This window comes from Canis lupus, chromosome 31 (assembly GCF_011100685.1).
Source record: "Canis lupus familiaris isolate Mischka breed German Shepherd chromosome 31, alternate assembly UU_Cfam_GSD_1.0, whole genome shotgun sequence".
Classification (NCBI taxonomy): Eukaryota; Metazoa; Chordata; class Mammalia; order Carnivora; family Canidae; genus Canis; species Canis lupus.
Genome location: NC_049252.1, coordinates 13,372,224 through 13,390,002, shown reverse-complemented (window position 1 = coordinate 13,390,002; position 17,779 = coordinate 13,372,224). Strand labels below are relative to the sequence as shown.

General features: G+C 35.7%; 1 long non-coding RNA gene across 1 annotated transcript in view; it reads right to left on the bottom strand.

The window, feature by feature from the left end:
- LOC119867042 overlaps positions 1-10,092 on the bottom strand; it is a 134,989-nt gene extending 124,897 nt beyond the window's left edge. Inside the window, exons 1-2 of the long non-coding RNA XR_005382150.1 lie at positions 9,939-10,092; positions 8,281-8,377 (exon numbers count right to left, since the gene is read on the bottom strand). This is a non-coding gene — a long non-coding RNA (uncharacterized LOC119867042). The remainder of the gene's footprint in view (positions 1-8,280; positions 8,378-9,938) is intronic.
- Positions 10,093-17,779: the final 7,687 nt, after the last annotated feature.

The following is a 17,779-nucleotide window of genomic DNA, read 5'->3' as shown; positions in this document are numbered from 1 at the left end:
TAAAAGGATCAGGGATCCAAATGTTGATAGCAACTGTCATCTCTGTACGGCACAATCCTGGATTATTTTACTTCTTTATTTTCTTTCCAAGTTATTTATAATTTAACTGTAACTCTTTTATAACAGAAAAGTATTTCATTAAACAAAAATGAGGCAGACATTACTATCTTACTAATTCCAGCATTCTCTTTATCATAAATCTTGAAGCTTTCAACTTATTTTGGATTATTTACTCTCTTAAATCTAGTCAGTCAGTAGTTGGAATGAGTCTTCTTTCAAAATTAAATGAAACATTTCCCATTCCCTTCCATTTCACTGCTTCTAACTCTGTGCTTAGGTCTAGAGGATAAATTTAAAAGTACATGTAAAATCCTGTTCATGTATGCAGAAGGCCTTTGTTTCCTCCTTTGAGAGCATATGGCAACAGTCATCTCTTTCACTCAATGACAATCTCCCTCCCCCAGCATCTACTACTTTGACCCTTAATTAGATCTTCCCCGACAATCTGAAATAACTCATGTCTGAGACCCTCCCAGTCTGTGTGGGTTCCCAGTGGATTGGGGCAGCAGCAGGAAAGCAAGAAAAAAAGTCACTGTAGTTTAGGATATGTGAAACAAAATGGGTGAGCAAGTAGGGAGTTGAGTGAGGTTGTTTACAAAAAAGAAAGAAAGAAAAGAAAGAGGGAAGAAGAGAGGGAGGGAGGGAGTGGGGAGAAAGGAAAAGGCAGAGAACTCTACACAAATGGGTCATAAATGAAAAGTGAAAGCTAAACCAAGTATTGGAATATAAAAGCAAAATCTCCTCTTGAGGAACAAGAGTCCAGGTTGTCCAAAAGCACCCAGTTCAACAACTTGTATTGTTTTGACAAATATATAAAGGCAGTCTGGGCTGTCATTTAAAGATATTATTAAAACAAAATCCAGTAAAGCAAGGAAATAAAATCTGGAGATTACAAATAGGAAAAAAGGGGGAGAGAGAGAATGAGAGAGAGAGAGAGCAGAGAGAGCACAGAGACAGAGAAATCCAGGAGACAGACACACTTATACAGATGAATTGGCACAATCTGAAAGAATAAATAAATAAATAGGATGGGAACTCAGGAGAAAACTGAGAACATGGCTCCTGAAGAAGTGATAGGAAATGCATGTGTGTAACCAGCTCTGACATAGGTTTCTACATTCATATAAGCAGAGGGATGAAAAGAGAATGTAGAAAATAGTCTAATTGGACTGGAGATGATGATGGTAGATGCGGTTGAGAATGCTAGAGTGGTTGAAAAGTATGCATTTAATTCAGATTGAAGAAAATAAAGAACTTTACAAATTACACACACAAAAAGTCACAAATTGGGATAAATTGGGATGGCTTGTGTGTCCTGCAATGTGAGAGGTAAAAACCGAGGCCTAATCCCGTGGGAATATATATAAGGGGCAAATGTTGATCTCTTCAGGTGAGGATCTTTTGTGAGGTCAAGGCTAACCTGAGGTCTCTTTGTCTGAATTGTCTTTGATCACATGTGGGATACTAAGAAATCCCCATGTGCCCTCGCTGTCAATAGTTTCCATCTAGTTGAGTCATTGCTCTAGCTTTTGGTAGCTAAATCTGCCTGGGCCCCTAGAAACACCCTAGGAAGATAGACTAGTAGCAAGTTTAAACAAAGAAAAGAGATCAGAAGTATTAGGCAGATGTGTGCTAGTATTTTAAAGCTCACATAGGGTGGGAGAGTTCAGGCAAGAACTAGAGCCAGACTCTATTTGCCACTTATGGGGGAATGAATGTCTCTGAGATAAACCAGGGCTCTCACACACAGGTAGTGAACAACATGCTGCATGCTACACTTTGAGGAGTATGGAAAGGCCTCCATCCAAAGTTATCTTTCCCTGTAGCTCACCTGTGTCTTCCTTCTCTTCCTTCAAGATGGTGGTGCCCCAAATCCCTAGAGTATCAAGGCACTAATATCAGTGAAATACTGTCTGGAAACTCTCACAATAATGAAGTATAGAACACGTGAAAATTATATTCACCTCTTTAAAACTCTTGTCAGGCCTTAGATTAGGATATTTGGGACTCTCCAGGGGGAATTCTGGGTCAGAGGATATTGCCAAGACAGGCAAGCCTACTGGGATCAAAGGTGCCAGATTTACTCTATACCACTTGGCTATAAAACCCTTCTTAAACTTCAAAACTCTGCTTGCTCATGCAGATATTACAATTTAGACTATCAAATTAGATAATCCAAAGGAGTTAATCATAGGCAACATACTACTTTCCTGAGCTCTTCAAGCCTGTATCCCAAAGATCAAAACTAAACTTCCAATTAGAAGAGCATATGGTAGGTTATTGAACACAAAGGCAGAAAAAGTTCTATGATTCCAGTTCAAAAATTTTCAATAAAGACTTGTTTTTCAGATCCTCATTGTTATTTAATTAGATTGGGGAATTGTTACCATATTTGTTATTTGTGTTCCCCAATTCTTGGCTAAATTAATGGACCCTGAAGCTTTTAAGGAAATTGATTCTAACTATGGCATGTGCTCAACAAGTTATGTAAATATATGAGCTAAAGCACTTTGGGATATACTATACAGATTATACATTACAAAGTTTATTTTTTTGTTCCCTGGAACAAAGCTCAAGAAGAAACAGCCAAATGTTGCGAGATACTTGTAAGTGCAGAGAACTACGAAGACCTGTTGTGAGTTTTTTTTTTTTTCTTAACACATGTCAAATAACAGAATATCTTAATGTCCTCAAATTCCAGGGGAAGCTATAGGGTCTTGGCTATTCCTTTTAACTGGTTAAATGTGTGCTGGATGAATAAATGATGGCCCACAAATGAATAAATCAGTTAGACAGAATTTTTTAGTGAGTACACATCTATACAAATTTCTCCCAAGAACATGAAATTGGAATGGTTGCAGATAGAGGCTCTGAGTATATTTTAGAAGGAAGAAAGTATAGGCACTGCACAAAACCTGTTCCAGGCATAAAGACTGGTAGAAATGTAAAAATGAACACTTAGGGAAAGAAAGGATGGGAAAATTAACCAGAGGCTTCCACTCCCTGGTTTCTTCATATGTCACATCCCACTAGAGTTTCTACACCAGCACTTGCATACCACTTAAAGCTGATCCAGCAGCCAATCTGTTTATCATATCATGCCATATTTTGAGTTGATCTCTGGTATTTGGAGAGCTTTCTGCCACAATCTGTTTCCCTGACCCTCTGCTTCACATAACTTGTTCCTTCTCTCTTTGAATAATCAGCTTTGGTGTCATGTCCTCTGCCCCTTCCAGACCCAATTTGATTTTCTCTTCCCAGCATCCAATCGTACTCTGTGACTGCTACCTTTGTACTAAACCATTTCTACTTAAAGGTAGAAATTCCATCACTCTGACAATTTTGTTTCATAATTATCTCTTCACTCCATTCTCTTATCTTTGCCCCATTACCTCTGCTTTGACTCAGGTCATTGTCATCAGGTGCTCACCTGGTCTCTTACAAGAGACTTACACTGATCTCCCAGCTTCTCATCAGTGTGATAATGAAAATGCTGCCAGTTTTATTCCTAATGGACCATGCTAATTTCCTACTTAAAGCCCACTTCCAAAATAATACAAATCTAAACTTCTTATTTCACTCAGCATTATGCCTTTTAGTTCCAACCATGTTGTTGCAAATGCCAAGATCTCATTTTTTTTATATAGCTGAATAATATTTCATCCTGTGTGTGTCTCTCACATCTTCTTTTAAAATACAATGTTATATTAGTTTCAAGTGTACAATGTAATGATTCAACAATTCTATACATTACTCAGTGCTCACCATGATAAGTGTAGTTCCCAGCTGCCACCAAACAATGTTATTACAATCTTATTGTCTACATACCCTATGCTCACTTTTCACTTCCATGATTTATTTATTTTGCAACTAGAAATTTGTATCACATAGTCTCCTTTATCTATTCTCCCATCCCCTTACCCTCCACCTCTCTAGCAATGATCAGTTTGTTTAAGAATTTGGTTTTTTGTCTCTTTTTGTTTGTTCATTTGGTTTTTTCCTTAAATTGCGCACATGAATGAAATTATATGAAAACTTCAATTAAAAATATATAAATTCCTTAACACAAGCAAAAAAAAAAGGTTTATCATAATTTGACTTCAAACTTTATAGTCTCATGACCCCATACTCTCTACCTTTAATCTATATTCCAAGCCTACTGAATATTTTGCCATGCTGAAGCAATTCATGCTCTTTAACATGAGTATGCAGTTTCTTTCCATAAAATGACTTTTTCCTAACTAGTTCTTCATGAAAGTCCAATTCATCCCCTAGGACTCTGCTCAGTTCCTACTTCATAAATCCTCTCAGTCTCTGTCAAGCAGAACCTAGATAGGCCCTATGTCTGGGAGAGCTCAACATTTTGCTCGTACACTTAATTTAGCACTTATTTTAATTGTTGATTAAATAACTGTCATTTTTGTTCCTTTTCTATATCAACAGACAGTGAATTCATGGAGGGCAGTAAAACAGCTTTATTGGTTCTATATTCTCAAAGCTTACCACAATGCCTGATATTAAGTAAATAATTAATAGATCATTAGAAAAGGAAAGAAAAAAAAGAAAAAAGGAAAGGAAAAGGAAGGAAGATCTGTTTGACAATAAATACTGTATAATAAGAAGGGGAGAAAAATAAATGAAGCATTGTTAAAATTTCATACCTGAGAAAGCTCTAATACTTCTGAAAGTGAGTATCCTAATTATGAGATATATAATTAGGAGAAATGAAACTATCCTAAAGCAAAGATTTAAATGATTCCAGTTTTAAGAAGATGAAATAAATCTTTCTTTCTCTATTTCTCCTTTTAAAAATGATCACAGGGATCCCTGGGTGGCGCAGCGGTTTGGCGCCTGCCTTTGGCCCAGGGCGCCATCCTGGATACCCAGGATCGAATCCCACGCCGGGCTCTCAGTGCATGGAGCCTGCTTCTCCCTCTGCCTGTGTCTCTGCCTCTCTCTCTCTGTGTGTGACTATCATAAATAAAAAAAATTAAAAAAAAATAATCACAAATCATTAAGGAGAAAAAGAAACTCTAATACAAACTATATTTGTTTCCTGTGACTGCTGTAACAAATTCCTATAAACTTGGTGGCTTAAAACAACAGAAATTAATTTATTTACAGTTCTGGGGGCCAGAATCTCAACATCAGTTTCACTGGGCTGAAATAGTGTTTTGGCAGGGCCATGCTTTCTCTGGAGGCTCTGCAGTAGAATCTGTTCCTTGCTTGTAGTTTCTGATGGCTCCTGTATTTTCTGGCATTCCCTGGCTTGAAGCCACATCTCTCTGATCTATGCCTCCATCTTTAAATAACCCTCTCCTCTGTGTATGTCAAATTCCCTCCCTTTGCCTTTCTTTACAAGAATGCTTGTGATGGCACTTAGGGCCTATCTGGGTAACCCAGGATAATCTCCTCATCTCAAATTCCTTAATTACATCTGAAAAGACCATTTTTTCCCCAAATAAGGTAACATTCATGGACTCTGAGAATGAGGACATCGACATATTTTTGAGAGCCATTATCAGCTTATCACTCAAATTCAAATATTTTCCTAGAGACTTTTATAACTCCAAATCATAAAAGAAAGTATGCATAACAGTGGCATTTAATTTAACAGAATAGAAGAAAGACAAACTGTGTAAATAGGAGATAATAATTAAACATAACAAGAATACCCACAAGAAAAGCTCAGACTTTGGAACATTCAGGTATTGCCAAAGGTGGGGTTGAGGCCAAGAGCTGAAAAGAAAGAGACTGAAAGACTTTAAGAGAAACAGATACCTACCTATGACCACACATCCACTATAAAGGAGTCAGGGGACTAACCCTTCTCACTTCTAAAGGAAAGAAATGGTATCTAGAGAAATTGAACTAGAATGACCCCAATCTATAATATGAAAGACAGCAAAGGGATATGGTGCCAAAAGCTGAAAGGTTACATGAAAGTCTATGTACACTGAGAACTGTGATACCTCTACCTTTTCTAGCTAAGCCCCAGGGTGGTTTATATCCTCAAACAGAAGATTAAGAATTTTTCTCTTGAGTAAATAACTGCCACAGAGGAAAAATACCTCAGATACAGATGTTAATGTGTTCCGTCCACCAAAAAAAGCAACTGCCAACCCAGTGGATCACAAGTGAATCCTGCTGACAAGCATCACTCAAGTGCACAAAATTCTAATTAGGTTTTTGTGTCTCCTTCAAGAATATGATTGGAAAGTCAAAGATCATTACTGAGAATCCATCAAGGTGAAAACAGGAAACAAAATAAGTGAAAGAAAAGAAACCACCCAGGGAAATAGAGAATATGCAGTGAGAAAAATATAATTTCAAACAAATAATAATAATGACCTCAAATACAAGAAAAGATACTGCCTTAAGGAAACAAGACAGGATGCAATACAACATAAGAGAAGCAAGTAGAGAATAAAAAGGATAATATTAATTATACATATAAGCACTAAAAGTAAAATTTCAGTGAAAGCATTAGAAGATAATGAGGAGTAAATTCAAAAAGACAAATAGAGGAGAGAAAAGATTTTTGAGATCATCAATAGAGATAATCCAGCACTCCATAACCGGCAACTCAAGAAATGGAGAAAAGAGAAAATGCTAGTAAAGAAATTATTAAGGGTCAAAAACAAGGGAATTTCTCATAATTGATAGCATGAGTCTCCAGAGTAAAAGGATCTATCAAGTGTTCTGAGACAAGGAATGACCTATTCTGATAAAACTATAACACCAAAATACAGAGAATATCTCAAAAGCTTATTAGTGAGGAAAGTAGATCTAATCAGGATCAAACTGACAGTGGTCTCCTCAACAACAGCATTGGAAGCTAGAAGGTAATGAGAAAATGCCTTTATTTCTGAGTGAAAAATATTTTAAGTCTCTAATCTTATTCCCAGTCAAATAGTCAATCAAACACCAAGTAGAATAAAAACATTTCTCAACATGCAAGTTTACAAAATATTTATCATCTGTAGAACCCTTCTCAAAACATTACTAGAACATGAGTTTCAGCCAAAAGAGGCATGTAGAAGTAACTAAGTAAAATGAGGACATAATTTCCAGAATGAAGAGGTTATAACATCATAAAATGGAAATATAAATTTGTAGGATGACATCCAAAAAAACCTATGAATGACATCTTTCTATAGGGTGCTTTAGAGAGTGACCCGACGAGATAAAAGTGGGAGACGAGAGGGTTCCAGGAAGTAGTTCTTCAAGAGAAGAGAGAGAGAGAAAAAAAGGCTAAATTGTCCGACCAATTGGCCTATGCAAAAAATTGAATAGAGAAGCATTTTATAAAAATTTTGGAGCTTTGGGGGAAGAATGTGCAAAACAAGAAAGAAAGGAAAGAAGAAACAGAGGGAGGAAATAAGGAAGGGAGACAAAGAAACTGGGGAAAAGAAAAATAAATGAAGCACTTGTTAATTCAAGAAAAAAAGTTCTTCAATAAATTTTTTATCATGTCCTCCACAGCAAACACTATTTGTATAGTCAAAACAATTAAAAAGCCAGATACAGGTTTAAACTAAAATGGGACATAGCTATAATGGAAGAATAAAGTAAAGAAAGTGGGGGTTTTAAGAAAGTTTAAACCTTCATCTGTAGCAATAGCAGTGAATCAATGAGATCTAAGTTGAGGAGTCCTGACCCGTCATATGAATATTATTTTAAAATACAAGAGAAAAATACAAATCACAAAATTTATAAGTGGATACCCCTCTGCACGTGAGCCAAAGGGTTTATTTCTTTAGATACTTCACCTTTAAACTAATTTCCCTTTCAAGTTGTGCATATAGATTTATGTAGTGAAAAAATGTTACTTTTTAAAGAGACATTAAACTTACCTAACCTAATCCTCTTTCCTCTGTTTAGAATTATATAAGTCAAATCAAATAGGCATATATATTCTTTTTCTTCAAAATATTTCCATGGAAGTAGATAATATTACTAATATGACTTTACTAAGTGAATGAATGAATGTATGCTTTAGTGTATGTGCTGCCGAAGCAAGCACAAATGTATGCTTTAGAAAACAAAACGCTCTCCATAAAAAAATGAAGTGTTAAATGCAGTGTTTGTAAACTAGTTATGTATTAAATTTGATGGTAAATTATCTTCTTGAAGGAATCTGTAAAGCAAACTTGATTTTTAAAATTTCTTTTACGAAGGGAATGTGCATACCCAAAGATATCCATATTTTTTTTTTACCTGATTTCCAGAATACTGAAATTTCTTCAAGTAAAACACTGGTTGGGTATTATTCATTCTCATCTTTCTATCACCATAGGCAGTCCAAATAAAGCTGCTAGAGAGAAAAAAAAAAGTTGACTTATAAATTCAGAATTAGCATGCATACAAACTTCCTATTGGTATACTAAAGCCAATTTTTTTTTCTAAAGCCAATTTTTATGAACCTGTTAATAACATCTTATTTTTCTCCCTTCATTCTAAAACAAATTTAATGTGACATAATAACTTACAAAGTATAATGGCCCTTTAAAAATAATGTTCCCACAAAACACACAAAGAGCAAAGTACAAAGAGTTTACAAAACAGGATGAGATTCTCCATTATTATTTCTGGAGCGCATCCTAGTCTGATGTTTTTCCTTCTGCCATTCTTAAAGAAAGTACATTATCCACAAGTCAGTCCAAGTCCTACTTATTTCCTCAGGAATAAGGGTCAGGCAACATGCAGTATCCTTGGGAAAGTAGCCTAAAATTACCAAAAAGGCCATCTCAGTAAGACATCAGGAAGCACAACTGTTTCCATTGACACGAACATAATGAAAACAAAATGCTCTAGAACTATGTGCTCTGTGAACCATAGTTTGTAAAAATATCACACATGCTGTGTTTTGACCACCCAAGAGGAATCAAAGTCACTGTATCACTCTGTAAGCATCTCGGTCCTACTGATGTTTATGATTCTAAAACCAGGAGCATGTTCCTGGGACACAATTAGTCAGTATCTGCTAAGGCAATGTTGGATAAAAAAAGCTTTAAAATGGTCCCTTTGTTCCTGACCTGCTATGGGAATTCATGGTATGCAACATCAAAGAGAAAATTCAGGTCACCTCTGTTGGATGTAGCCACGGGGGTGTGTGAATTAAAAACATGCAACAGGGAACCTGACAGATTCCTGTTTCCATCTGGTCTCTTCTGTGACTTTTCTAAAGGTGATCCCTATTGATAATCAAAGGACAAGGCTCAGACCATTTTTAGGATGTACTGGTTCTCAGAAAAGTGGTTTAAAATGGTCAAATACTCCAATCCCCTTCAGGAAATGACCAACAAAAAAGGCAGGCCAAAATCTTGGTAGCTCAAAGGAAAAAAGAATTTTTCTGAGAATATTTCTGTTCACCATGAAAGAGATGAGAAATCAAGCTGTTCAGGCACAGCTGGAGAATGTGTAGAAGTGAACCATAACACTCTTGGTTTAGCTTCTCAAGAAGCTAAAGATTTTGGTGCTATTAGGGCATAGCTTCATGGGATGATGTCTCATGGTGAGCCAAGTGATCAACCATTTAGCTGTTGAGATCAGTGGATCCTGATAGTGGTCAGACCCTCAAAGAAATGGGTCACTTGTGCCCAAGAATTCAAAGCTTACATCTTATACCTGATAGAAGTGCAGAGATATTAATATTTGGTAGTACTAGTCAAAAGCGGTGGTTTGTGCTAGTCAAAAATGATGGTCAACTGAGATGAAAAGTAAGAAAAATATAAAGAAGACAAGATTGTGTTATTTGAACAAAACTTCCATGTTAGTCAATCTGATGTTTCTTTCAAACATATCTTGACTAAGCCATTTCTGCAAATTGAATACATTTTTCTTCCCATTAAATTGTTGTGCCACCTGCTTCCTACCTAATAAAACTCTGCTTCTCTTTGAGTTTCCTCTCAAAATGCACCTCCTCAGTAACAATTTCTGCAACCATGCCAGAGGCCATGGTAGTGTCTACTGAACTCATCTGTGCCTCTCTTGGCAGTTGTGCTTGCTTACTCTTTTTCTTTCTTTCTTTCTTTCTTTCTTTCTTTCTTTCTTTCTTTCTTTCTTTCTTTCTTTCTTTCTTTCTTTCTTTCTTTCTTTCTTCTTTCTTTCTTTCTTTCTTTCTTTCTTTCTTTCTTTCTTCTTTCTTTCTTTTTTCTTTTTCTTTCTCTTTCTTTCTTTCTTTCTTCTTTCTTTCTTTCTTTCTTTCTTTCTTTCTTTCTTTCTTTCTTTCTTTCTTTCTTTCTTTCAGATTTTACTTCTTTGACAGAGAAAGAGAACATGAGAGAGCACAAGCAAGTGGAACAGGAGAAGGAGAAGGAAAAACAGGCTCCTCCCACAGCAGGGAGTTGGTGACTGAGCCCTGGGATCATGACCTGAGACTAAGACAGACACTTCACCTACTGAGCCACCCAGGCTCCCTGGGAGTTAGGCTATCTTGAGACATGACATCTACATATGTATCTCTGTTTAAGCCAATGCCTTGTGTTCCTTGTTACAGAGAAAATCACATGAAACTAAGAACCAGTCCTTCTATTTTCTGTTTTAATTTCCTTAGCTCTCACCTTAATCTTACACAATTAATATGCAATAGTTGACAGAAGATTCAGCATAAATTTTTCATTTGGCATAAATAATATTGGAGAGCTCCTGCTTGACTCATAACATATTTCCAAGAGAGATTGATGTTGACCTTATGTGGAAATATTATCCAATCATCAAAAGATTTTTTTTCAAGTTATTTAGGAGTTTGGCTTAGAATAAAATGATAAACAATAGATGGGCAATATTTATAGAGCAGCATTTCTTGTCAGTAGTTTTAGAAGTTCTTTCAATATTTATGGGTTTAGGAAAGACTGCCTTTGTAATTTGCTCCCTCTATACAAGAGTAAGGTAGGTCTGGGAATTATATTCAAATATGTTATTTCATTTAATTTAAAAAAAATTCTATTGCTTTTTAAATGATACCAAATTCAAGGTAATGTATTAAACACTGCCCTTCTTAAGCATTACTAAGTTTAGTTCAAAGTCCATGTACCTTTTTGAAGATTTTTTTTTTCCCTAGTGAAGTTTCATATAGTCTGAGAAAAATGGGTCTTAGCCATCAGGAGAACACAAAGCTGTATAAACTAAGAAAAATTATCAACCACGCACAAAATAAAATACAACAAATAAAAGTTAAACTGGGAAAAGATAAGAAAATCTTATGTTCATGACCAATTTGAAAAGATAGTAAGATTTTCTGAAAGCGCCTTCATTATTTGTATATTTTCTTTTCTTTTTTGCTTACAGGAAAAAAAAAATCATTAAGCTGTTCAATCATGAATATATACATTGTTTTAGATGAGTAAAAGCAGAAAAAGTATAAAAGACAGCATTGCATCTGAGTCACACGAGGATTCCTAAATGCAGAATTGAGGCCCGTTGTGAGGCCAATTATGGGAGAGCTCCCTAAAAAAATAAAAATCCTCATGATAGAATTCTTACTGTCAATGAGATGAGAAAATGAAATAGACCCACATATAAGAAAAGATGAGTGCAAAAACATAGGTTTTGGTGCAAAAGAGAGAGAGATTTGAATCTATTTCTGTTGCTTTCAACCAGAGACTTTATGAAAGTAACTGAAATTCACCAGACCCTGATTTTTTCAACTGTATAACAAGCATGACAGTTCCTTATTCCTTGGTTGTGATGTCAATTAAATGAGATATATAATGTAGAACACCTAGCAAAATCCAGGGAAAACAAGGGTCATTTAACAGGTGTACACTCTCCTTTCATCCTATTCACAGATGTAATCAGTTCAAGACAACTGATGTATAATCTTATTGGAAAGAAAGATATTCCCACCTCCAGAAAAGATTTTCTAGAAAAGGGAGGGTTTTAATGGACCTCTAGGACAGGGAAAAAAATGGAACATAGTAAAGGTGTTTGGAGAAAGCAAAAAAATTGAAGCAGTTCGAAAAGGTGTTTGGGGAAATAAAGATTTACATGAAGGTACAAGTAAAAGTAAAAGTAAAAGTGAAAAAAACTATGTCATGAAATTCACATAATTGGAAAGATGAGTTTGGGTGGAAGAAAAGTCTAATGTGAAAAGATGATTGTACATAAAAGAAGCAAAAATATAAGTTGAGGCCTAGACTGTGAATTCCAAGTGAGAATAGGGATCTCATGGGAAGTCAATGAAAAGTCCAAGAAAAACAACTTCTCTAGAGATAAATGGTGTTATTATTATCAAACTCAATGATTAATTTTATAACTATAAAGCCCTTCCTTTTCGAAACATTTTCTTTTAATCATTACAAATAAAAACTTAACCTTCATTGAAGTTTAAATTGAGGTTTTACCTTTCAAAGAGCATTACTCTATTATACCCAAATAAATAATATTGTGCTTTTCAGAAATGGCCCACAAGGCAAGGAAAACCTTCTCAAGCTATCGCAAGCAGAATTTAGACCAGGCATAAACTAGAAATGCATATTGTAAGTCTAATACTGCATAATATGAGCATGGCTTGGGAAGCAGATCAGATCACTAACTAAAAACACTATAATGGAATTGTAATGGCTCCCTGTGGAATTCTTCAGATACAATAAATCTCTTTGTAATGACAATAAATTGCATATATTATACTTATTATTCAGTAAGAACATATCTTATTTACCTGTAATACTTTTGACAGAGAGTGATGCAGTCTAAAATGGGCCTCCAGACATGCTATTTTATTTATTTTCCTTTCTGCTTACAATTTAACCCTATTTAAGGTAGTAAGAATCTTTCTGGTTTTGGTGTATGGAACATCTATTATCATCCCACAGCCCATATGTTAGTCTTACAGATCTGTTTTGAAGATGATTTAACTAGCCTGATTTTTTTTTTTCTATTCAGAGCAATTTAAGACCAAAGTGCCTCAGGGTTTACCCAAGCCTGGAATGCTATTCATTTTTGAATAGCTCAGATAAACAAAATTTACTTTCACTGGATAAAATTAAAGCATATTGAAACCTCAGTTAAGATGAACAACTGCAACATGTAAATGCTATGTAATTAATAATATTAATCCAATTTTCTTGCATTAATGCAAAATGTCCTGGGATGTTTGGTTTTATCGAAGTAGGGAGAGAAAAAAAACACTTCTAGTAAATGATGAAAACAAAAAGTGTATTAATATCTCATTGTTTTATGTTACGCTAATATTACTCATACTATTTCAATTCCAATTGACCTTGTCAATGCAATAAAAGCAACAGTAAATCCGTCACAGATTTTTTTTTTGATCATTTTTTTTACTCTGATTTAAAAATCCTGGATCCCTGTTAAATTTAGTCTAATATCAAGGATAGTTTGTATTTTATAATAATTTCCCTTCTAAATCATTTTTTAGATTCATTTTGTACATAACCAAATAGGTCTGAAAAGAAACCACTATCAGAGTTGATGTTGGAGAAAACCATTGTAGTAGAAGAGGCAATGGCTTCCCAAATGACTCTTTCTGGTAAGTAGAGAGCCAGGTTGTTTCCAGAACACTCAGCCCAGTCTGGGATTTGATGTTCTAAGCCATGCTCTAACACTTTTACCTTACCTGAATCCCAATCTTAAAAAGGAAATAGGAATCTTAATGAAATCTCGAGAAGACCCATAAAGATTAATAAAGTCTTCTAAAAATAAGATCTATGGAGAAGTATTAATAAAATGAGATTTTTTTTTCAAATTGGGGAGTGTGTTGAGATAAGGAAATGCCTTGATAGTTCTTGAATTGCTAAATTAAAAAAGACATCTGAGAAAAAAGTCCTTGAATGAATGCATGGGTAAGATGCAGATAGATATAGAAAGAATAGTTACCATTTTAAGAAAAAAAGATCAAGAAAACAATTTAAACATTGGTGTTTGGTTAGAATAAGAATCTGTGATTTACCATGAGAAGATTCGAATGTGTATTTAGATTCAGGGGTTAAATCTTATACAGATCTTGGCAAAAAAAAAAAAAAAAAAAGAATGGGTGTTCCTTGAAGAAGAGGTAGAGAAGGACTAAGGTCATCCCAAAAAAGAAGTAGCGTCAGTCACGGGAGCAGAAAGAAGGCATCCTATGAGATGGGTTGTGCAGAGATTATATCAACTTCCTCTATCGTGTAACAGCAACAGCATCTACAACAATTTGTGGCCTGCTTACCATATGTCAGGCTATGTTCTGTATTATCTATTTTTTTAAGATTTTGTTTATTTATTCATGAGAGACAGACAGAGAGAGAGAGAGAGAGAGAGAGAGGCAGAGCCACAGGCAGAGGGAGAAGCAGGCTCCATGCAGGGAGTCCGACGTGGGACTCGATCTTAACTATTATCTATTAACTCTTAATCCTGAAGACAACTCAGGTAGAGAAAGTAATATTATCTCCCAAATCTAGCTGCAGTTTCGGTAACTTGGTCAAGGTCATGGTTAGTCAGTGGCAAAACTAAGATCTGAACCTCAACTATCAGGATCTAGAGCTCACATTATTAATATTTCCTGGCTCTCAATGGTATTATTATTTTTATTTTTGCTTATGCAATTGGTTAAAATTCCGTGCCCTTAGAGTCTGTGTTAGAGTATGAACAGCACCTGGAACCCATATGGTATGTTTGCAAGTCTAAAAAAATGGCGGAGTGGGGGGAAGGGCAGTGTACTGTAAGACAGAAAACATATCAGAATCCCCAGAAGGTTGAAGAGGGGTGTGTCATTTGCAAAGATCTGCTCAGTGTGTTCAGTGCTATAATTTAAGTATCTAACCTAACTTACAGAAAGTAAATTACTTTAGAAGGTAAAGCCTGACTTCATTTGTTTGCTGGGACATGGGTGAAAAAGTTGAAGTTCTTTTTTTTTTTTTTTTTTTAAGGTTTTATGTATTCATTCATGAGAGACACACAGAGAGGCAGAGACACAGGCAGAGGGAGAAACAGGCTCCACGCAGGGAGCCCGATGCGGGACTCGATCCCAGGACCCCAGGATCATGCCCTGGGCAGAAGGCAGATGCTCAATCACTGAGCCACGCAGGTGCCCAGAGAAGTTTTTTAAATGTTCAATCCAGCCTCTGGGCACACTGAAGGGATCAGAAGTCACAAAAACCAACCTGGTCATCTCACTGTTTTCCTTGCAAAAAAACGATAACCCACTTCCCTTTATTTATAGTATGAAATTTTAACTACTCATAATATGAAGCTTAAACTATTTAGCCTGGTATTTAAAAAGTCTTCGCAATTTTGCTCCAATCACCTTTCCATCCTCACTTCCTATGACCACTCCCCACAAGACATGTGTTCAACAATCACAAACATTCCACAGACTGGCATGTTAAAAACATGCTTTTGTTAAAAACATGCTTTTGAAATCTTATTTGCTTACTCAGCTCAAATGTCAACTACTTTCTAAATGTTTCCATGACTCCTCTAAGCAAAGCTTTTCCTACTCCTTTGAAGAGTTATACATGTATTATATTTAAATATCTATATTTCTCTATACATATTTATATTATACTCTAATTGTTTCCTTCAGTATATCAATGCAATCATTGAACAAATATTCGCTGAATACTGTTAGGTACCAGGAACACTCTAAGCTCCCTAAACCAAGAACTATTTGTCATTTTTGTCCTGGTTTTGAGAGAGGCTTGGTGGGAGTGGTATTTTCTATTACTTTGCTCACTGCTCAACACATAGTAGCCAGTAATTAAATCTTTGTTGAATTGAACTACCCACAGGAAGTTCAATGAACATCATGGTCAACAAATAATCATTAAGAAATAACTGATCTTATATTTTCTTAGGAAGAAATAATTGGATGTAGAAGAATATATATGTAAAGCAGCAGACCTTTAAATTTGGCAGGGTCTCAGCTCTGGAACTTTTATAATGTTAATTAGAAAGAGAGTAATGAGGACAGGCACCATTTTGCTGCTTTTAATTCCTTCCTTCAAATTTTAAGTGGATTTTAATCTCCTCCAGACCACCAAGTTAGGTTCACAGGTTCTTTAAACTCCAAGGGCAATTTGAAGCTATCCAGTCCAGACCTTACATGTCACAGATGAGGAAACTGTGTCCAAAGAGATGGGAAAAAACTGGGACAAGAATCCAGGTCTCTTTTCCCAATGTCTCCCCTCAGCATCTTGTTACCATGTATTTTTATCTCTTTCATCTTTTATTATCCAGACATTCAACAGAATACTGGTAAACAGCTCTTGGCCAGTTGGGAGAATTGAAAGATTGATGGTGGAGAAAATATTTCCTTCTTTTTTACATCCCAAGATCTTTCTCAAACTGGAATCTTTTGTAGTAAGAAAATGAACAGGGCTGATAAATCTTTCTTTGACCAAAAAGAAAAGAAGGAGTTTCAGATTAAAACTTTATTTTCCCTTTTGTTCCATTATTCTCTAACCTAATGGAAACTCAAACCTGTTAATTAGGACGTCATAGATAGATAGAAGATGATAGATAGATAGATAGATGATAGATGATAGATAGATAGATGATAGATGATAGATAGCATATATACGTATGGATATGCACACACACAAACGTGTACATATAGATGTATGCACACATACATGAACCCATTTCTTTTCATTATGAGAAACAAATATTTCCACTCCTTTTACCTGGAAAATCCCTTAAAACTTCTTGTTTTATGGTTGGTGGTGATTAATTTCTCAAATTCTCTTTTGATGTAGTGCAGAATGATCACGATTAATGTGTTTATCTGCTAAACATATGAAAAGAAAGTTAGTGTAGGCCAACCAGTCATTGTGCCTCACTTATTAATAAATCATTTGTCCTTCAGAGTTTTTGCCTTTTGGGTTGTTTACATTTTGAAGTGAATTTGACATTCTTTTGTTCAAAAATAATTATATTCAGCTACTGCCAATGGTTAGTCATTTTAAAAGAAGTGAATGAGAAGTTTCTTTCTAGTTTTGAGAGATTATTACAAGTGTACAGTGTGGGGAGAGAAGCTACCCTCACTTGACTATTGATGACTCTTTGAAGCTCCCAAGTAGAGGTAGACTGGTTACAGATGCCTTGGTGTGAGGGAGGCCTTCTGTTAACTATCTGTATTTAAACCTAACTAAGTATCTGCTAACCAAAGAGCAGGGGTTATCCCATGGGACATCCCAAGGGTGCCCCGCAGGCTGTAAGCTTACCATACAGCCTCAACAGCACAACCTTCCTTGCATTCACTTCCAAGCTTACTCTGGATGCCCTTTCTGAGACCACTGTGCTTTCCAGTCATCTTGCCTCTGTCATCTTGCAGCATTTTTTCTTTTTAGTACTTGCTGAAAATAGACACGATTTCCTCCTTGAAACCAGCCCACTGCCTGGCACCACTTCGTGAAACAAATCGCTATGTCATTCCAGTCTAATAGGCAACTTGCAATTTCAAAAACAAATTCAGCTGCAACCGCTCTTAAACCGTCTGACTAGGTTACTTTTCTACCTTACGTCACTCGGGTTTCCAGAAAATCGACTCAAAATGCCTAATGAGGCAATAAATTTCTTTACTGACTGTTCAGAACGTGGAAACAAATTGGAGTGACTCACTCAGGCCTTTTCTTAACCCTCTTATTCAGCAAAACAGTTTATTTTACTGAAAGAATAGGGAAAAAAAAAGAGCTGACAATTTAGAAATAAACTAAGTAGATCCACCCTCTTTTGTGCCTCGAGGACATTCAGGACTATCCTTTTCATGAGTATATGT